Source organism: Heteronotia binoei, chromosome 20 (assembly GCF_032191835.1).
Source record: "Heteronotia binoei isolate CCM8104 ecotype False Entrance Well chromosome 20, APGP_CSIRO_Hbin_v1, whole genome shotgun sequence".
Taxonomy (NCBI): Eukaryota; Metazoa; Chordata; class Lepidosauria; order Squamata; family Gekkonidae; genus Heteronotia; species Heteronotia binoei.
This window is the reverse complement of record NC_083242.1, coordinates 33,162,684-33,180,014: the sequence shown is the minus strand read 5'-3', so window position 1 is coordinate 33,180,014 and position 17,331 is coordinate 33,162,684. Positions and strand designations below refer to the sequence as shown.

General features: G+C 47.6%; 1 non-coding gene across 1 annotated transcript; it reads left to right on the top strand.

Annotated features, from left to right (window-relative positions):
• Positions 1-7,473: 7,473 nt before the first annotated feature.
• On the top strand, positions 7,474-7,548 carry TRNAS-GGA (transfer RNA serine (anticodon GGA)). The gene has a single exon. It is a non-coding gene; the product is annotated as a tRNA-Ser (tRNA).
• Positions 7,549-17,331: the final 9,783 nt, after the last annotated feature.

The following is a 17,331-nucleotide window of genomic DNA, read 5'->3' as shown; positions in this document are numbered from 1 at the left end:
GAGAGCGAGCAGCCAGCCAGCCACCAGGGGCTTTGCCACACCCCCAGCAGCCCTCATTAACCCCTGGAGAAGCCCACACCACCCTTTCTCCACTTCTTATGTGATTTTGGGCAGCGGGTGGCTTGCTGGCCTTGTGACTGGGAGGGGGGTTGGCCCAGGAGAGCCCCAGGCGAGCGAGGCCTGCTTGAGCTGACTGGTTCTCTAGCAGGCCTCACTCGCCCAGGGCTCTCCTTTCTTGTGTCAGGTTGCTTTTGGCTGGGGGGGCTGGGCAGTATATGCTAATGAGTTATGCTAATGAGCTCTGCCACCTATTTTTCTACAAAACGACCCCTGGGGAATGTTAGGCCCCTACAAAGTCATTGTTTAATATTTCTGTATTCTTTTTCTTGTGGTTAATTTGGAAACGATGGAGGAATGGGCCTAGCCAGGGCTTTTTTTGAGCAGGAACGCACAGGAACACAGTTCCAGCTGGCTTGGTGTCTGGAGGTGTTCATATGCAAATAAGTTGCTGCTAGGTTTTTTCTACAAAAAACGAAATGTGTGAAACAATGATGGCATCAGGGTGTGTGGCCTAATATGCAAATGAGTCCCTGCTGAGTCCCTGCTGGGTCTACCTATAGACCCCTTGGGTCTACCTATAGTTAAATGGGTATTCCCATTAGTAATGTATGGCTGTGAGAGTTGGACCATAAGGAAGGCCAAGCGCAGAAGAACAGATGCTTTTGAGCTGTGGTGCTGGAGAAGAATCTTGAGAGTCCCTTGGACTGTGAGACGAACAAATCAGTCAGTCCTAAGGGAAATCAACCCTGACTGTTCCCTGGAAGGTCAAATGCTGAAGCTGAAACTCAAATCCTTTGGCCACCCAATGAGAAGGAAGCACTCCCTGGAGAAGACCCTGATGCTGGGAAAGACAGAAGGCAAAAGAAGAAGGGGACGGCAAAAGATGAGATGGCTGGACAGCGTTACTGATGTAACAAACACGAATTTGAGCAGCCTTTGGAAGATGGTGGAAGACAGGAGGGCCTGGCGTGACTTGGTCCTTGGGGTCGCAAAGAGTCGGACTCGACTGTGCGACTGAAGAACAACAAAAATGGTTAAATGCCATTAAATCACAACAGGATCACAGCTAAAATGGCTGGGTGGGGGGAGAGAATCTGGGCATAATTTGCTTTGCAATTCCAGGCTTTCGTGTGTGTTTTTTTTTAATTCTCCAGCCCTTTTCATTGTGGAGATATAAGGGGAAATGTTTACTCCATTTATTGATTGCTTGATTTGATTTGATTTGTACCCTCCACCGAAGCAGTCTCAGAAATAAATAAAAAGCTGGGGATTCAGAGGGGCCAGTGGATAGTGGTAAAAGATGATTATCGTGCTGCAGCAATCTAGCAATTGTTGGTATTCTTAGAAAGCCAAAATAAAGCCCTGGTGGCAGGAGGGTGGCAGTGGCTTTTGGGGGGGGGTAGCTGTTACAAGGAACATGCAGGGACAATTGCTGTCTGAATTCCCTACTGCAGACGCCTCTATAATCCCACTGCTCTTCTTCCTTTTAGATGATGTGAGCCTGTCATTCTAGATCCTCTTTGGTGGCTGGTTGCTGGGTTTGCCCAAATCTCAAATCCTGTGTTGGGGGTGGCCAAATTTGCTTAACATAAGAACTAAACATAAGAATAAAAATCAGATGTCTGAGAGCTGCAAGAGTTGAATATCCAATGTGTGAGGGAGGGAGGGAGGGAGGGAGGGAGGGAGGGAAGGAAGGAAGGAAGGAAGGAAGGAAGGAAGGAAGGAAGGAAGGAAGGAAGGAAGGAAGGAAGGAAGGAAGGAAGGAAGGAAGGAAGGGAGGGAGGGAGGGAGGGAGGGAGGGTGGGAGGGAGGGAGGAAGGAAGGAAGGGAGGGAGGGAGGGAGGGAGGCTCCTCCCTCTCTTGGTCCTCTGGGGAAGGAAGGAAAGAGCCAGAGCTTCCTTTGCCCAGTTCCCTGGATCCCACGGGAGAAATACAAAGAAAGCGTCTTTAAGACCGATGAGTGCTAAACTTTTAAGCATGTTTTAAGTTTTTAGAAATATATATGTGCGTTTGTCTGTGTCCTTTATAAAATTTATATCTCTGCTACATAATCTTAAATAGGTAGAAGAAGATGATATTGGATTTATATCCTGCCCTCCACTCCGAAGAGTCTCAGAGCAGCTCACAATCTCCTTTCCCTTCCTCCCCCACAACAGACACCCTGTGAGGTGGGTGGGGCTGGAGAGGGCTCTCACAGCAGCTGCCCTTTCAAGGACAGAGTCTCAGAGCGGCCTACAATCTCCTTTACCTTCCTTCCCCACAACAGACACCCTGTGAGGTGGGTGGGGCTGAGAGGGCTCTCACAGCAGCTGCTCTTTCAAGGGCAGAGTCTCAGAGCGGCTCACAATCTCCTTTCTCTTCCTCCCCCACAACAGGCACTCTGTGAGGTGGGTGGGGCTGAGAGGGCTCTCAAAGCAGCTGCCCTTTCAAGGACACAGTCTCAGAGCGGTTCCTTTCCCTTCCTCCCCCACAACAGGCACCCTGTGAGGTGGGTGGGGCTGAGAGGGCTCTCACAGCAGCTGCCCTTTCAAGGACAGAGGCTCAGAGTGGCCTACAATCTCCTTTACCTTCCTCCTCCACAACAGACACCCTCTGAGGTGGGTGGGGCTGAGAGGGCTCTCACAGAAGCTGCCCTTTCAAGGACAACCTCTGCCAGAGCTCTGGCTGACCCAAGGCCATGCTAGCAGTTGCAAGTGGAGGAGTGGGGAATCAAACCCGGTTCTCCCAGATAAGAGTCCGCACACTTAACCACTATACCAAACTGGTATACAGATGGCCTGGCCCGACATGGCCCAGCCCAACCCAACATGGCCCAGCCCAACAAGGTCTCTTTTATGTCTGATCCGGCCCTCATAACAAATGAGATTGACACCCCTGGTTTAGCAGGTCCCCAGGAAAGCTCTTGCAAACACCATTGGTCCCTCTTGCTCTGCGTTTTGTCCCTACGTGTCATCGCCGTGAGCCTCTGGCTGGCTTTCTCAACCTGGCTGGGCTGGAGAAGGGCGTGGCCCATAATGAGCATGTCTAAATTTGCATTTCGGGATGATGCCCCCCGGGGAGGAAAGTGCAGAAGGGAGCCAAAGGTCAGCCACTCCATTTCTGAGAATTTGTTTTCGGCTGGCTACTTTGCATGTCCAGGAAATTTGTATAGCTATGTACTCATCAACAACTGCAAAGGGGGAAATTGGATTGTGTCCCCATAACCATTCATATCAGAGATAAACATGCTACTTGGGGGGGGGGGCAGTATTTTTGCCAGGCTCTCTCTGAGATGCATAAACACACAACCACGAACGGTTTGGGGAGGGACGGTGGCTCAGTGGTAGAGCATCTGCTTGGTAAGCAGAAGGTCCCAGGTTCAATCCCCGGCATCTCCAACTAAAAAGGGTCCAGGCAAATAGGCATGGAAAACCTCAGCTTGAGACCCTGGAGAGCCGCTGCCAGTCTGAGTAGACAAGACTGACTTTGATGGACCGAGGGTCTGATTCAGTAGAAGGCAGCTTCATATGTTATAATAAGGTGAAGGTAGTGCCCTGTGCAAGCACCAGTCGTTTCCAACAACGTTTTCACGGCAGACTTTTTATGGAGTGGTTTGCCATTGCCTTCATCTACGCTTCCCCCCCTCCCAGCATTCTGGGTACTTATTTTACCGCCCTTGGAAGGATAGAAGGCTGAGAGCGTTTTTGCACTCACCTTCAGCCAGTGCGACGCCGCTCTTCACCGCGCAGGATCTGCGCGGCTTTCGCACTAAATGCCGCGGAGCAGCCGGAAGAGCCGGAAAGTCCCGGCGCTTTTGCGGCGCAAACGGAAACCGCCAAAAAGCAGTTTCCGTTTGCGCGGCAAAAGCGCCGGGACTTTCCGGCTCTTCCGGCTGCTCCGCGGCGTTTAGTGCGAAATCCGCGCAGATCCTGCGCGGTGAAGAGGGGGGTCGCGCCGGCTGAAGGTGAGTGCGAAAACGCCCTGAGTCAACCTCGAGCCGGCTATCTGAACTCAGCTTCTGCTGGGATCGAACTCAGGTTGTGAGCAGAGAGCTCAGACTGCAGTACTGCAGCTTAACCACTCTACACCACGGGGCTCCTAAAAGGCAAAGGTAGTCAGTCCCCTGTGCAAGCACCAGTCATTTCCAACTCTGTCGCATCACAACGTTTTCATGGCAGCCTTTTTTTTTATGGGGTGGTTCGCCATCGCCCTCCCCAGTCATCTACACTTAGGGGTTCTATAGTACAGGGGTGGCCAAGGGTAACTCTCCAGATGTTTTTTGCCTACAGCTCCCATCATCCCCAGCCATTGGCCATGCTGCAGTGTTTGACTGCAGTGCTGCAGCTTTCCCACTCTGCACCGTGGGGCTCTTTCAAATGGTTATAGCGGCCAACAATGACTAAGACTACATTTGTTGTTGTTGTTCAGTCGCACAGTTGAGTCCAACTCTTTGCAGCCCCATGGACCTGTCTTCCACCATCCTCCGAAGTCTGCTCAATTTCATGTTTGTTACATGAGTAACGCTGTCCAGCCATCTCATCTTTCGCCGTCCCTTTTTTCTTTTGCCTTCTGTCTTTCCCAGCATCAGGGTCTTCTCCAGGGAGTGCTCCCTTCTCACTGGGTGGCCAAAGTATTTGAGCTTCAGCTTCAGCATCTGACCTTCCAGGGAACGGTCAGGGTTGATTTCCCTGGAAGGGAAGGGGAGGGACAGTGGCTCAGTGGTAGAGCATCTGCTTGGTAAGCAGAAGGTCCCAGGCTCAATCCCCGGCATCTCCAACTAAAAAAAAAAGCGTCCAGGCAAGTAGGCATGAAAAACCTCAGCTTGAAACCCTGGAGAGCCGCTGCCAGTCTGAGTAGACAATACTGACTTTGCTGGACCGAAGGTCTGATTCAGTAGAAGGCAGCTTCATATGTTCATATGTCCCTTAGGACTGACTGATTTGATTTTCTTGCAGTCCAAGGGATTCTCAAGAGTCTTCTCCAGCACAACTCGAAAGCATCTATTCTTCTGCGCTCGGCCTTCCTTATGGTCCAACTCTCACAGCCATACATTACTACTGGGAATACCATCATTTTGACTATACAGACTTTTGTTGGCAGGGTGATGTCTCTACCTTTTATTATACTGCCCAGGTTCGCCATAGCTGTCCTCCCAAGAAGCAAACGTGTCTTAATTTCATGGCTGCAGTCACCATCTGCAGTGATCTTGGATCCCAGAAATGTGAAGTCTGTCACTATTTCCATGTCTTCCCCCCCTTCTATTTGCCAAGGTGTGATGGGGCCGAATGCCTACAATGGCCTGAGTCAGATTGAGGTGGCAAGAGAGGAGGTCCTACAACTGATAGACGACTTAAAAACTAATAAGTCACCAGGTCCGGATGGCATACATCCAAGAGTTCTGAAAGAACTCAAAGTTGAACTTGTGGATCTTTTGACAAAAATATGTAATCTTTCATTGAAATCTGCCTCCGTTCCTGAGGAAGGTAGCAAATGTCACCCGCATCTTTAAAAAGGGTTCCAGAGGAGATCTGGGTAACTACAGGCCAGTCAGTCTGACTTCAATACCGGGAAAGTTGGTAGAAACCATTATCAAGGACAGAATGAGTAGGCACATGGATGAACACGAGTTATTGAGGAAGTCTCAGCATGGGTTCTGTAAGGGAAGATCTTGCCTCACTAACCTGTTACATTTGTTTGAGGGGGTGAACAAACATGTGAACAAAGGAGACCCGATAGATGTTGTCTATCTTGACTTCCAGAAAGCTTTTGATAAAGTTCCTCATCAAAGGCTTCTTAGTAAGCTTGAGAGTCATGGGTCGTTTTCGCACTCACCTTAATCAGCAGCGACGACCCTCTTCACCGCGCAGCATCTGCGCGGATTTCGCACTAATTGCCGCGGAGCACCCAGAAGAGCCGGAAAGTCCCGGCGCTTTTGCGGCGCAAACGGAAACTGCCAAAAACCAGTTTCCGCTTGCGCCGCAAAAGCGCCGGGACTTTCCGGCTCTTCTGGGTGCTCCACGGCAATTAGTGCGAAATCCGCGCAGATCCTGCACGGTGAAGAGGGTCGTCGCTGCTGATTAAGGTGAGTGCGAAAACGACCATGGAGTAAAAGGACAGGTCCTCTTGTGGATCAAAAACTGGCTAATTAATAGGAAGCAGAGAGTGAGTATAAATGGGCAGTCTTCGCAGTGGAGGTAAGCAGTGGAGTGCCACAGGGCTCAGTACTGGATCCCATGCTCCTTAACTTGTTCATAAATGATTTGGAGTTGAGAGTAGGCAGTGAAGTGGCCAAGTTTGCAGATGACACTAAATTGTTCAGGGTGGTGAGAACCAGAGAGGATTGTGAGGAACTCCAAAGGGATCTGTTGAGGCTGGGTGAGTGGGCGTCAATGTGGCAGATGAGGTTCAATGTGGCCAAGTGCAAAGTAATGCACATTGGGGCCAAGAATCCCAGCTACAAAATACAAGTTGATGGGGTGTGAACTGGCAGAGACTGATCAAGAGAGAGATCTTGGGGTTGTGGTAGATAACTCACTGAAACTGTCAAGACAGTGTACGATTGCAATAAAAAAGGCCAACCCCATGCTGGGAATTATTAAGAAGGGAACTGAAAACAAATCAGCCAGTATCATAATGCTCCTGTATAAATCGATGGTGCGGTCTCATTTGGAATACTGTGTGCAATTCTGGTCACCGCACCTCAAAAAGGATATTATAGCATTGGAGAAAGTCCAGAGAAGGGCAACTAGAATGATTAAAGGGCTGGAGCACTTTCCCTATGAAGAAAGGTTGAAACGCTTGGGACTCTTTAGCTTGGAGAAACGTCGACTGTGGGGTGACATGAGAGAGGTTTACAAGATTATGCATGGGATGGAGAAGGTAGAGAAAGAAGTCCTTTTCTCCCTTTCTCACAATACAAGAACTCATGGGCATTCAATGAAATTGCTGAGCAGTCGGGTTAGAACAGATAAAAGGAGGTACTTCTTCAACCAAAGGGTGATTAACATGTGGAATTCACTGCCACAGGAGGTGGTGGTGGCTACAAGCATAGCCAGCTTCAAGAGGAGGTTAGATAAAAATATGGAGCAGAGGTCCATCTGTGGCTATTAGCCACAGTGTGTATATATATGTATATGTGTATATATATATATTTGGCCACTGTGTGATACAGAGTGTTGGACTGAATGGGCCATTGGCCTGATCCAACATGGCTTCTCTTATGTTCTTCTGTGACACAGAGTGTTGCACTGGAGGGGCCATTGGCCTGATCCAACATGGCTTCTCTTATGATCTTCTGTGACCCAGAGTGTTGGACTGGATGGGCCATTGGCCTGATCCAACGTGGCTTCTCTTATGTTCTTCTGTGACACAGAGTGTTGGACTGGATGGGTCATTGGCCTGATCCAACATGGCTTCTCTTATGTTCTTCTAAGGGGAGGGACGGTGGCTCAGTGGTAGAGCATCTGCTTGGAAAGCAGAAGGTCCCAGGTTCAATCCCTGGTATCTCCAAAAAAGGGTCCAGGCAAATAGGTGTGAAAATCCTCAGCTTGAGACCCTGGAGAGCCGCTGCCAGTCTGAGAAGACAATACTGACTTTGATGGACCAAGGGTCTGATTCAGTATAAGGCAGCTTCATATATTCATATGTTCATATGTTCTGTGACACAGAGTGTTGGACTGGATGGGCCATTGGCCTGATCCAACATGGCTTCTCTTATGTTCTTATGATACAATAATGTGAAAATAGGTGAGAATACACAAATGCATAGAGACACGGACAAAACTCTCAAAGAGTGCATTCACGGAAGACTGTAGAGCACCAAAGTACAGGGAGTCGACTCGTAGCTCCTGCTTCAACAAATCTTCAAGCAATGGAAAGCTCGACTCCATTTTCCTTCAAATCAAATAATCCACGAACGGCAATTCATACAGCTTCACAGTTAATCAGTATCAACAGCCTCTTCCATATAACACTAAAGTAATCTCACAATATTTCATCCAAGGACATAGAGTCTCAACTAACTTCATACAGGCACCAGCTCAGAAATGGCTCAAGGCGTTCTCAAATTATTGTAGTGTTAGTAATTGTTGGACACTATAACCATTCGTGGTTGTGTGTTTATTCATTTACCAGTGACCTCTCTCTGATGTCAATATCATCTCTGATGTAGCTTTAACCATCAGAGGTTGCGGCCCTGATGTAGCCAATCCTCCAAGAGTTTGCAGGGCTCTTCTTACAGGGCCTACTGCGAGCTCCAGGAGGATTGGTTACATCAGGGGTGTGTGGCCTAATATGCAAAGGAGTTCCTGCAACAAAAAAGCCCTGGAAGTTATAAAGGAGAAATAAGGGGAGGCAGAGGGAGGGGTTTGCTCCAGAACGGCTTTGCATAACCATAGAGAATCCTCTGGACTTGCCTAGAGTTTCCACTGGAGTGTACAAACTGGAAAGCTCAAAGTAAAAATGGCAAATGTTGCATTCTTTTCATTACACAGTTCCCAACATCTTCTGGTATTACTTGTTCAAACAACCGGCCCTATGAATAGTACCCGGTTCATTTCCTTCTCTAGTTCTTTATATATTTTCCTCAAACATTTCACTTTTCTGCTTTTTCCTGTTGGCTTCGTACATCTGCCGGCACTGCGTAGGCGCATGGTGTGGGTTTATGTCCCTTTTGTACGTGGTCTCTCGGCACAGTGCAATGATTCCCCTTCAATCTGTGCATAATGTTGACTTACTTACTCACAGATGACATTAAAAAAACATGTGCACTTTATGGAGGACAAGAATTCAACAGGAGGAAAACAGAAAATAGTGTAGAAATAAGAGCCCCGGCCTTCGTTTGCGCAAGAGAAGACTCTGAAAGCTAAACAAGGCTTGCTGAGTTGAAATAGCAGGGATGAGACTTTTCAAATCACCTTTAATTCGATGTTTTCCTTTACCCAACCTCTTGGCCAATAGTTAGAAGCGGTTGCATAACCGGCAGCCGCTCGCTTTGCGAACGGAAAAAAAGAATGTAAATCTAGGTTAATTGGGCAAGACTGTTAATGCTAGCCAGCCCAACTTCTGGTTTTTCCCGGTCTTTTTTTATATATATATAACGGTGATTGCTACAAAGCCAGTCTCTCTTTAATTAACAATATGGCTTTGCCCTTGGGGTATAGGTTTTGTTGTTATTCCAAAGAGTGTTTTTAATTATCTAAAGAGTAGAAGAAGGAGCGAGATTGAGCCGGTGTGTGACGAACGAACGTCAAGAGCCGAACTGGTGGGTTCTCGTCTCAACTGACTGTTCGGTCTGCCCAGAACTTCCAAATTGTTGTTTTTCAAGGAAAGAATAAGAACATAAGAATATCAGAAAAGCCCTGCTGGATCAGACCAATGAGGGTCCATCTAGTCCAGCATCCTTTCTTGAGCCGGACCCTCTGTGAAAGACCTCTACCTCTGAGTCGACAGTACTGAATGTGAGAGACCAAGGGTCTGACTCATTATGTCCGTGTTCAAAGCAGAGTGCAAATCAAACATGTTTTAACAAGAAATGAACAAATAGTAGCCACCGCACTAAGAGGAAGCAATGAAAACAAGAATAGCAGCAGCAGTGTAAACAGAGGGGGAATTCTGTTTTTTAAACAGTGGGAAAATTCTGTTGTTGTTTTTTTTAACAGCTCACCTGGTGCTTAAAACATGACTCCATTGCTGCTAGGAGAAGCAGATCAGGGGGAGAATTCTAGAGCTGAGGAGCCACCCCCAAGAAGATCCTGCAGCAGGTTTTGATTGGTTTCAACCCTCCTTTCTTTGTGATGAGTTGTCCAGGCGGAGAGGCTTTTTCAATAAGAACGTAAGGACATAAGAGAAGCCATGTTGGATCAGGCCAATGGCCCATCCAGTCCAACACTCTGTGTCACACAGTGGGCAAAAAAACCCAGGTGCCATCAGGAGATCCTTCAGAATATAGAGCATCACTGCCCCAGAGAGTTCCAACAATACACTGTGGCTAAGAGCCACTAATGGATCTCTGCTCCATATGTTTATCCAGCCCCTTCTTGAAGCTGTCTATGCTTGTAGCTGCCGCCATCTCCTGTGGCAGTGAATTCCATGTGTTGATCACCCTTTGGATGAAGTACTTCCTTTAGTCCATTCTAACCCGACTGCTCAGCAATTTTGAGTGCCCACGAGTTCTTGTGTTGTGAGGGAGAAAAGTCTTTCTTTCTCTACCTCTTTCCCAGGCATAATCTTGTAAACCTCTATCACAGGGGTGGCCAAACTTCTTTAATGTAAGAGCCACATCGAATAAACATCAGATGTTTGAGAGCCGCAAGACATGAATGTCAGATGTTTGAGAACCACAAGGCAGGCAGGCAGGAAGGCAAATAGATGGGGGGAGGGGGAAGTGGAAAGAAAGCAACTTTAACTTAAAATGCATTCTCCAAGCTGCTGGCTGGCTGGCTTGGCTTGGAGAAGTGATTTAATGAGAGAAATGCCTTCTCCAAACTGGCCAATGGGGCGGGAGGGGCTTAGAGAGCCACACATATTTATTTATTTATTTATTACTTTAAATTTCTATCCCGCCCGCTCCGCAAGCGGACTCAGGGCGGCTAACCGTTCAAACATCTATAATACAATTTAAAAACAATAAAATACAATTCAAAACATTTTGTGGTGCGTGCAACTTCGATATAGGCGGGATCTTTCTCTGTTAGTGATCCTATAATGTTCGTAGCTCCTCAGGGGTGAAAGATGGCAGTTCTCTCCCAGTTTAGGTGTTAAAGGCCTGTTGGAATACGTGTGGAAGAGCCACATGTGGCTTCCGAGCCACAGTTTGGCCACCCCTGCTTTGTCATGTCACCCCTCAGTCGGCGTTTCTCCAAGCTAAAGAGCCCCAAGCGTTTTAACCAATTCGAAGGGAGGGCTATAAATTGTTGAAATAAAACATTGCTTAGTAGAGGGAGCGTCCCCACTGCCTAACCCAGCTAATAAAGCCAGACCTTTGCTTGTTGGAGTGGAACCCGAGTGTTTCATGGGGTGGATTACCTCAAGCAGATTCCCCAGCAATTTCCCAGCCAGGCCCAGAACCTATTTGGCAGTAACCGGGTTTGCGCATCATGTGCTGCAGGAACATATGCCTCTCTTCGCTCCTCTCCTTTGTTCTGTCCTCCCTCCCTTTAAAAAGGAATCGAAGGCGGCTTTTATTCTGCAGACGTTTTCAAAGGGGCCAACCATTGTTTCCTCCATGTCCTCTTTCTCTACTTTTTTCTGGGGGGGGGGGGGGACAGAAATTTTTGCTTTGGTCCAAGTTTCGATATGATGTTATTGTATTTTGTGAAGAGCTCCACACATCAATAGACCAAATCAGCAGGGGGGAACGTTGTTTGCTTGATAAATGAAAACAATGTTTGTGTGTGATAAGGTCAAGAAATCTGGAGCTGTTAGCCAAGAGGTGGGTTCTTCATGTGTGTATAATTCCACCTGGTCTGCTCCCCAACTTCTCACAAGAAGCGGGGAAAGTCATTTTTTTTTTCTTGCTGCATATTATTACCGACATAAAAGACACACTCGCCCACCAATGGCAGTTCAGTCCAAAGAAGATCTCGCATTCGTGTACTCAGGGCTTTTTTTTTGTAGAAAAAGCCCAGCAGGAACTCCTTTGCATATTATTTATTTATTTATTTGAGATTTATATTTGAGATTTATATCCCGCCCTTCCCACGAATGGCTCAGGGCCATTAGACCAGGGCCATTAGACCACATCCCAGCTGGAACTGTGTTCCTGTGCATTCCTGCTCGAAAAAAGCCGTGCGTGTACTGATGTATATCTATCCTCTGCCCAATGGATCTTTTTTGGCACCTATGAGAGAGCAGCTAAGCTGTAGAGCAGGGGTGTCAAACATGCGGCCTGGGGGCCGAATTAGGCCCCTGGGGGGCTCCTATCATGCCCCCGAACAACTGGCTGTCGTCCGCTTCCTTCTCCCTCTCTCTTGCTTCCTTCTGCATCACAGCTTGCTTTGCCAGGCTCTCTCAATTGCACAACAGAGCTACTGAGTGAAGTCTCTCTTCCTTCTGTTGGCTGAGGCTCCTCCCCCTCCTGGTCCCCTGGGGAAGAAAGGAAAGAGCCAGAATTTGCCTTTGTCCTGTTCCCTGGATCCCATTTGAGAAATACAAAGAAAGCAGCTTTAAGACCAAGTGCTAATGTTTTAAGGATGTTTTAAGGTTTTTTAAAAAAATCTTTGTGTTTGTCTGTGTCCTTTATAAAGTTTATATCTCTGCCACCTAATCGTAAATAGGTACACACATGGCCCGGCCCAATCCAACATGGCCCGACATAACAAGGTTTCATTTATGTCAGATCCCGCCCTCATAACAAATGAGTTTGACACCCTTGACAGTCTGTGTGGTTTAACTATTAGAGTCTCAGACTAGGGAACTGGGAGGCTCAGGTTCAAATCCTTGGATCTGCTGTGGAAGCTCACCCGCTCGGCCTAGCCCACCTCCCAGAGATGTTGTGAGGGGAGATTAAGCCACTTTGGGTCACCATTGGGGGGAAAGGTGAGGAATAAATGAAATGAAATAAAATAAAATAAAATAAAATAAGTGGGTGAGACATTCAGCCTTCTCCACCCACCAACAAGCAGCCAACCTCATATCCTGTTAGCCTTACCAATTTCCCAGTTTCCCAGAGAGCCAGTTTGGTATAGTGGTTAAGTGTACGAACTCTTATCTGGGAGAACCGGGTTTAATTCCCCACTCCTCCACTTACAGCTGCTGGAATGGTCTAGGGTTAGTCATAGCTCTGGCAGAGCTGTCCTTGAAAGGGCAGCTGCTGTGAGAGCCCTCTCAGCCCCACCCACCTCACAGGGCATCTGTTGTGGAGGGGAGAAGATATAGGAGATTATAAGCCGCTCTGAGTCTCTGATTCAGAGAGAAGGGCAGGGTATAAATCTGTAGTCTTCTTCCTCTTCTTCTCAGCCTCACCCACCTCACATGGTGTCTGTTGTGGGGAGAGAAGATATAGGAGATTGTAAGCTGCTCTGAGTCTCTGATTCAGAGAGAAGGGTGGGGTATAAATCTACTTGTCTTAGCAGCAGTATGTACGAAAAGGATCTAGGGGTCTTAGTGGATCATACGCTGAACATGAGTCAACAGTGTGATGCGGTGGCTAAGAAGGCAAATGCAATGCTGGGCTGTATCAACAGAAGTATAGTGTCCAGATCATATGATGTGATGGTATCGCTTTACTCTTCTCTGGTAAGACCTCATCTGGAGTATTGTGTTCAGTTTTGGACACCACATTTTAAGAAGGATATAGACAAGCTGGAATGGGTCCAGAGGAGGGCGACGAAGATGGTGAGGGGTCTGGAGACCAAATCTTATGAGGAAAGGATGAAAGAGCTGGGGATGTTTAGCCTGGAGAGGAGGTGGCTGAGAGGTGATATGATCACCATCTTCAAGTACTTGAAGGGCTGTCATGTAGAGGATGGTGTGGAATTGTTTACTGTGGCCCCGGAAGGTAGGACCAGAACCAATGGGTTGAAATTAAAACAAAAGAGTATCTGGCTAAACATTAGGAAGAACTCATTAGGGTTTGTAGAATCTTTCGGGCTCAAGTGCCGTGTTCTACTAGAGAAAGTTTTTCTTCCACTGAGAGCGGTTCCTCAGTGGAACAGGCTTCCTCCTTGGGAGGTGGTGGGCTCTCCTTCCTTGGAGGTTTTTAAACAGAGGCTAGATGGCCATCTGACAGCAATGAAGATCCTGTGAATTTAGGGGGAAGTGTTTGTGAGTTTCCTGCATTGTGCAGGGGGTTGGACTAGATGACCCTAGAGGTCCCTTCCAATTCTATGATTATATGATTCTTCTTTGTCGTCTTCTTCCCATCTGAGAGTGAAGGCACGCTTTCCCTTGATAAATAATTTGTGTTGTGTCCATCAAAAACCACACCATCTTTAGGCAATTAATCAGGCTGGATGGGAAAAGGCAGAGTGTGGGGAGGGTCCTTACCATTGCCAACTCTGGGTTGGGAAATTCCTGGAGATTTGGGGGTGGAGCCTGGGGACAGAAGGGTCTTCAGGTGGATATAATGTCATTCCGTCTACCCTTCAAAGCTGCCATTTTGTCCAGGGGATCTCCAGGCTGCACCTGGAGGATGGCAACTATCTCCTCAGGCATAACCGATGCAGGAATGGGAAATTCTGACTGTCATCTGGGCTGGGGGGAATCAGCACTGTGCTGATCCGGAGAGCCTAATGGGGTGGTGCATCACCATTAAGCTTCTTGGGAAATGAGGCCAAGGTGTGAAATAACACTCCGGTGGCCTGTCATCGGTAGACGTGGGGAGGACGGGAGGTTCTGTACAGCTCCTAGATTTTTATTGGGTTGGGATCCTTAAGAAGAGCACCGTTGGGAGATGAAGGAAGGCAGAAGATGCTCCTCAAAGAGTTCCTTGACTCTGTGATCAGACTGGGCTTTCCCAGGACCTAGTAGTTTAGAACAATGCCCCCCCCCCAACCTTGTTGAGCCTGTGTGCATGTTGGCTAGAAGGGGGCTGTGGCTCAGTGGTTAGAGTACCCGCTTTGCATGCAGGAATTCCCAGGTTCAGTCCCCAGCAGTTTGAGTTAGAACTTCAGGTGTCAGGGAGGATTGTTTTGAATGACAGAATCACTTAGAACACAAAAACATAAGAGAAGCCATGTTGGATCAGGCCAATGGCCCATCCAGTCCAACACTCTGTGTCACACAAGAACATAAGAGAAGCCATGTTGGATCAGGTCAATGACCCATCCAGTCCAGTGCTGTGTGTCACACAGTGGCCAAAACCCAGGTGCCATCAGGAGGTCCCCCAGCAGAACCAGAAGACCTCCCACTTTTGCCATTGGCCTGAAGATAAAGCATCACTGCCCCCAGACATAAGAGAAGCCATGTTGGATCAGGCCAACGGCCCATCCAGTCCAGCTCTGTGTGTCACACAGTGGCCAAAACCCAGGTGCCATCAGGAGGTCCCCCAGCAGAACCAGAAGTCCTCCCACTCTTGCCCTCCCAAGCACCAAGATGATAAAGTATCACTGCCCCAGACATAAGAACATAAGAGAAGTCATGTTGGATCGGGCCAATGCCCCATCCCGTCCAGCCCTCTGTGTCACACAGAGTCTCTAACTGGTGTTTTGTCTCTGCCCTTTCTCTTTCCATTTCAGTTTTTACTATTCTCTCAGCTGTTTCTTTTTCTTCTTGAATTCTGGCCATTTCTATCCTTTCAGCTTTTTCTGCCTCAGTTTTTGTCAGCTCTATCTGCATCCTCATTCTTTCTAACTCCTGACTGGGGTTCTCCACAGCTGTTTTTCCTTCTGCATCTATATCCCCCTTTGCCTTTCCCGCCTTCTGAGGAGGTGCCATTTCTGACAGGAAATTTTTTTGTAAACTGTTTCAAAGGTATAAAAATATTTTTATTCTGTTCTATTTTACTTGAGGAACAACCAAAACAGTCATTTCCCCCCAGGTGAACCGATCTTTGCCACCTGAAGATCGGTTTTAATATCAGAAGATCTCCAGCTACCACCTGGCAGCTCTAGTGAGGAGTGACCTCAAAGTGGTGTAATGCCACAGAGTCCACCTTCCAAAATGGTCATTTTCTCCAGGGGAAGTGATTTCTGTCACCAGAGACCTGCTGTAATTCCAGAAAATCTCCAGCCACCACCTTGGACTGAAAACCCTAAGAACTGGATAGACCTAGATTCGAATCCCCATTCTCCAGGGAGGTTGTCTGCATGTCTTCAGGCCAGTCACACATGCTTTACCTGATCTACCTCACAGGGGTGTTTTGAGGTATGAAATGGAGAAAAACATCAGCTTTGGGGGGGGGGCATAGTGGGAAGGCTTCTAGCCCCACTGGTGGACCTCCTGATGGCACTTGGGAGGTTTTTTTGGCCACTGGATGGGCCATTGGCCTGATCCAACATGGCTTCTCTTATGTTCTTATCAGCTGCTTCTGGTCTCCGTTGCGGAGAATGGCAGGGTATAAACAAAGTAAGCAATATAGAAAAAGTATTTTCCCCCAAAGCCCCCTTGGTTAACCCAGCCCTCAGTGTGCAATATAGAAATGAGTGTCCCCCACCACATACACACACCATTGCCACCACAGGGAAAATAAGGACAAATCAGAGTCCCTGAGATGAATTGAACCTCATTATTGGGGTGATATATTATGGTTTATGGAGGACGCTTGTTCGTTTGTTTGTTCTTAACTATCTGGACTCCTGTCAGTTATGACGGACTCCGGCCTTTTTATCGTCTCGTGGTTTTACACTCTGTTGGGCTCCAGATGATCTTTGGTCCCTCTGGATGGGTTCCCATCGGGATGTGTTTTCCACGGATCCTCAAGATCTGAGCCTCAGGGTCTCTGCACATGGGCGGCCCCCTGTCTTCGTGTTGGAAAGAGAAAGGGCCTGTATCTTTGGGGGGCTTGACTAGGCCCATTTCAATAAAAACCATGTTCATGGGAAATTCGTTGCAGTTTCGGTCGCAGGGCCCTTGACTCACAAACCACGAACTGGGTGATTTTCGTGATTAATTTAGGTTCGTGATGAGGCTCATGCCCAATCTAATATAATAATAATAAATTTATTCTTATATCCCGCCCTCCCCCGCCGAAGCGGGCTCAGGGCGGCTCACATGACATGGTTTACACCATGATTACACTAAAATCCACCAATACATTAAAAAAAAACAATTAAAATAGTTACATACAATTCAGATTAAGTTAAATAACAATTAAAATTTTATCAAATATAAATTAAAGTGCCACAGTTCAGAATGTGTATAGGATGGCTAGGTGTCATCTCCGGGTGCCGTCTTAAATGCGAGTTGACAGAGGGTGGTTCTGCAAGCCCTGCGGAATTGATTTAGGTCTCGCAGGGCTCGCACCTCCTCTGGTAGTTGGTTCCACCAATCTAGAATGATTAAAGGGCTGGAGCACTTTCCCTATGAAGAAAGGTTGAAACGCTTGGGACTCTTTAGCTTGGAGAAACGTCGACTGCGGGGTGACATGATAGAGGTTTACAAGATAATGCATGGGATGGAGAAAGTAGAGAAAGAGGTACTTTTCTCCCTTTCTCACAATACAAGAACTCGTGGGCATTCGATGAAATTGCTGAGCAGACAGGTTAAAACGGATAAAAGGAAGTACTTCTTCACCCAAAGGGTGATTAACATGTGGAATTCACTGCCACAGAAGGTGGCGGTGGCCACAAGCATGGCCACCTTCAAGAGGGGTTTAGATAAAAATATGGAGCAGAGGTCCATCAGTGGCTATTA